Consider the following 5,313-nt stretch of genomic DNA (forward strand, 5'->3'; position numbering starts at 1 on the left):
GTGACCATGCAATTTGATGATGTCACTGGAAGGGGCGGGGTCTCATTCTCCATCGCAAACCTGACGCTGGAAGGCGCGTTCTGCTGCTGCTGAGGCTGTGGTGATTACACCGAGGAGCTGAGGGGTTTTGGAGGCGTAGATAAGTGGATGTTCCTGTATGGGGGCTGAACAGGGAGATCTTGTAGGTGTGGGGAAGAAGGGGGCAATGTTACTTGTATGACCATGCTGAAGTTGATTTCTTATTCAGCAATTTTTTTTCTGTTTTTTACAAGTTTAATTACAAAAATAAAAAATTACAATAATAAAATACAATGTAGTGATGTGTCCTGATGTGAATACTCTTAAAAGCGGCTACAAAAGTCATAAAGTTGGCACAAAAATGGGCATCAAAGTGGGCACTGAAGGGCATTATTGAAAGGGTTAAATGACTTTGGGCTACTGATCTGACACTGCAAAAACACAGATCAGGGTGCCCCACATCCAACTCAAGTCACTCCGTCCTGGCCCAAATGGGTTCTGGGCATCACAACGGGCATCAAAGTGGGCAGACAGTCGATTTTGATGAGCAAAATAAGTAACTGGTGTTTTTCAGGTGTTAAGTTACTTTGGGCCACTGATCTCACACCAGCATTTCATACACAGCGATGGCCCGCATAAAATTTAGGTCACTCCAGACTGGCACAAATGGGTTCTGGGCATCAGAACGGGCATCAACGTGGGCAAATAGCCACTTTTCACAAATTTGCATAAGTAACTGGTGTTTTTCATGGGTTAAATGACTTTGGGCCACTGATCTCACACCAGCATTTCATACATAGTGATGGCCCGCATCAAATTCCGGTCACTCCAGGCTGGCCCAAATGGGTTCTGGGCATCAACGTGGGCAAATAGCCACTTTTCACAGATTTGAATAAGTAACTGTTTTTCATGGGTTAAATAACTTTGGGCCACAGATTTCACACCACCATTACATACATACATATATGCATACATGCATAAAAAACAGGTCACTCCAGACTGGCCCAAATGGGTCCTGGGTAGGCATGAGAGGACATTTCAATGTTCGATTTGGAAAAGTTCGCCGAACATTTCCGAATCCCATAGGAGTCAATGGGGGGACCAAAAAATGCATATACAACACCTAGAAACGGGACCAAAAGAAGCCAAAACACATCAAATTAGGTGTAGACACCAGGGAAGTGCCATCAATTGACCCAGAGTATAAGTACTATAATTATTATTACTGTGACAGCAACATTTATTCAGTTGCGCTTTACATGTCAAAAGGGGTCACCGACTGGTACAACAGGAGAGAGGACCCTGCCTGCGAGGGCGCTTTGTCACGGACATGGTTTGTGGAACCACTGTTCCACGGACCCCGGAGAGCCTGGAGGGGGGTGACTAAGCAAGCAGCGGACTGTTTACTAGAGCCTCTGATGGTGAGGTTACACTTGGCTCCCGATGAACAGCAGGTGCCACTCCAAGACAGACCAACAAACGTGCAGCAGCTGGACCCAGTAGGACAGACTAGATGGTGCAGCAGGCAGAGTCTGTATCAGGAGTGCAGCAGGCAGAGTCTGTATCAGGAGTGCAGCCGGCAGAGTCTGAATCAGGAGTGCAGCCGGCAGAGTCTGAATCAGGAGTGCAGCAGGCAGAGGCTGAATCAGGAGTGCAGCAGGCAGAGGCTGTATCAGGAGTGCAGCAGGCAGAGGCTGTATCAGGAGTGCAGCAGGCAGAGGCTGTATCAGGAGTGCAGCAGGCAGAGTCTGTATCAGGAGTGCAGCAGGCAAAGTCTGTATCAGGAGTGCAGCAGGCAGAGTCTGTATCAGGAGCGCAGCAGGCAAAGTCTGTATCAGGAGCGCAGCAGGCAGAGTCTGTATCAGGAGTGCAGCAGGCAGAGTCTGTATCAGGAGTGCAGCAGGCAGAGGCTGTATCAGGAGTGCAGCAAGGACTGGTATGCAGCCTTACACAACTTAGACTGCAGAACAGGAAGGTTCCCCTACAGCCAACCCAATAGATGGAGACCCAATTAGGATTCCCCACATTTAAAAAAATTAGTGGCAGATGTCAGCAAAGTGTAATCAATTTCACAACTTTAGAAATAGTGTAAATAAGACCCACATCTGTTCCAGTACAGCCAGCCCAGGAGATGGAGACCTAACCAGGAGTGTTCACATTGCCCTAAATGAGGGCCTAACACCACCAAATTGGCATCAATTTCACCAGAGTATAAGTATTGCAAAGGAGGCCTAAACCAGTTCCACTACAGCCAACCCAATAGATGGAGACCCAATCAGGATTCCCCGCATTTAAAAAATTAGTGGCAGACACCAACAAAGTGGCATCAATTTCACTACAGTACAAATAGTGTAAATAAGAACCACACCTCTTCCAGTACAGACAGTCCAGGAGATGGAGACCTAACCAGGAGTGTTCACATTGCCATAAATGAGGGCCTGACACCACCGAAGTGGCATCAATGTCATCAGACTACAAGTAGTTTAACGCAGACCCAAACCTGTCCCACTACAGCAAACCCAATGGATGGAAACACAATCAGAATTCTCCACATTTCCCCAAATTAGGGCCTAAAACTTGCAGCAGCAGCAAGAGCAGGCACAGAAGCCATATCACAGACTGCAATTTCAAGAGATCAATGCAGCACACTCAAAAAGACAACATCGCCTACTCTGTACAGTCTGCAATTGGGGTGCAAAAGTCCTTGGAGATCCATGACTTGTTGATCTTTTTTTTTCAAATTTCTTTATTTAGGAACGAAACATAAAACATAGCAAGTATATAGATAAAGCCATACACTAAACATATTTTTGGCAGAGTAATGCAGGAGAATACAAAAGTATCATAGAACAGTAAAAAAAAAATAATACATATATATATATAATATAATAAACATCTGTAAAGTAATCAAGAATCCACATTGTGACTTTAGTTTTGTCCAAATTTTTCATATTAAGACAGGAAGGAGAAGAAGAGCAGAAAGAAAAGAAGAACTTCAGGTAAAAAAGGAAAGGACTTAAAGAGAAAAGTAAACGGGGGGAGGGGAAATGGTAAGGGGAGTGGGGAGAAGAAAAAAAAAAAAGAGGAAAAAATCCCACCCCAGTCTAGACAACCGTTTGAACCAAAATCCCCCAATGGCAATCAAGGCTGAGAGTTGAGCTGCACAAGGCTTCCATATTCATTAGATTGCTTAAATTCCATCCAATAGAACCACGTTTTGTAGAAGACCTCATATCTATTGTAGAGAGAAGCAGTCAAATCCTCAATGTACATTAAATCATTGACCTGAGAAATCCAGAGGGACGGGCTAGGTGGATTAACTTTCTTCCATAACAACGGAATACAAGCTCTGGCAGCCTTCACCAAAAATCTCAATAGGGAACGTTTGTAGGAGGAAACAGAAGTCTCACCAAGCTGTAGAATGAATAGTCCAGGACCCATTTCAGATGAAATGCCTGTAATTGACCTTATAATGCTTTTCACTTTAGTCCAGAACGGTTGTAAAACCGGACAGGACCAAAAGATATGAAGGAAATCTCTCTCGCCTGATCCACATCTCCAACACTTAGGGTCAATAGAGGGGAACATTTTGTTCAACTTATCCGGGACCCTGTACCACCTCCAAAGGAGTTTGAAATTCGCTTCCTGAAGCAGAGAACTTATGGAAGATTTATGCGTTAAGGACAGCACCTTTTCCCTTTGTTCCATGGAGAGAGTGATACCCAAGTCCTCTTCCCATTGTGTTAAAAATCTGGGAGGAGGCTGATCCATTGCGTTAGTTAGCATTGAGTGTACGGAGGAAAGTGCATTATGAATCACCCCCTTACCCATGCAAAGATTTTCAAACGCGGAAGGGGTTCGTGTATATTGAATGTAATTTGGAAGGGAGCGAACAAAGTGACGCAGTTGGAGAGAACGCCATGTGCCCAGTGCTAAGGGATCAGTAATCGCTTGAAGTGCCTCTAAAGAAGGCCAATCATTATCTACGCCAATCTGGAAAGCCCTAAACCTTTCCTGAGAAATCCAAAGTCTAAAAACAGGATCTGACAAACCAGTGGAGAAGTCCGGAGAGCCGATAGTAGGTGATAAAGGAGATGGAATGGGAAGGAGAAGTTTGCGTATCTCTGGTCTGGAGCAGCAGAGTGTAGCACTAATTGTGGGATGAGATTTCAGTGAAGATTGGGAAAAGAAGGGTACCCAGGGGAGAGCAGCTAGAGTGGCCTCTGAAAAGCTTTGTTCTATTTGTACCCATGGCTTCGCCGAGGCATGCCTACACCAATCTATAACTCTAGACATATGACCAGATAAATAGTATGTTTTTACATCCGGAAGGCCCAAGCCTCCCCGACTTTTTGGTCTACATAGAAGGGATCGCTGGAGTCTAGCGGGTTTGTTAGTCCATGTGGAACCTATTTGCAAGGACACGATAGATTTAAAAAAGGAGCTAGGGATTTTAATGAGAAGAGTTTGAAAGAGATATAATATGAGAGGGAGGATATTCATTTTGGAATTTCTGCCAAACAAAGTAAAGTAAAGTTTAGACCATTTTGAACAATTAACTTTAGTGTTCTGGAGCAATGGTAAGAAATTAAGTTTGAAGATGGAATTCATATCAGCAGAGAGGAGAATGCCGAAATACTTCAGGGACTGAGATGACCAACGAAATTTGATTGAATTCTGTAATGAGGAAACTAATTTCAAAGGGAGATTTATATTCAAAAGCCTCTGACTTAGTTAAGTTGATCTTAAAATTAGACAAAAATGCATATTTTTTAAATTCCAACATCAAGCTAGAGAGAGATACAATCAGGTTAGTTATGAAGAATCACAGGTCATCTGCATAGGCTGCAATTTTGTAAGAGATATTTTGAATCTTTAGACCCATAATATCTGGGTTAGACCAGATACACCAAAGGAAGTCAGGATAAAGATTAGGAGGCTGAAGGGAGATCTGCAACCCGATAGATTTCAACACCTCCTACATGAACACCCAGTTGACCCGGTCAAAGGCCTTTTCGGCATCTGTGGATAAGAGCATCAAAGAGGTGCCATCCAATTTGGCCCTATTAATAAGATTCAAGGCCTTGGTGGTGTTGTTCTTTGCTTCTCTTTTGGGCATAAAGCCCGCCTGGTCAGGGTGAATAATGTCTCTGAATAAGGAGACATAATGTCTCCAATTTCACCTCAATGTACACTGTTCATGTGTCTCGCTAATGGGGTGTCACGGTCATGGTATATATTGCCCAAATGCTCCCCCTCGCTCCCTTCGTCTTGCCCATATAATCTAGGGGGCAG

The sequence above is a fragment of the Phyllobates terribilis genome, unplaced genomic scaffold (genome assembly GCF_046119375.1).
Source record: "Phyllobates terribilis strain yellow unplaced genomic scaffold, ASM4611937v1 Scaffold_86__1_contigs__length_6382490, whole genome shotgun sequence".
Lineage (NCBI taxonomy): Eukaryota > Metazoa > Chordata > Amphibia > Anura > Dendrobatidae > Phyllobates > Phyllobates terribilis.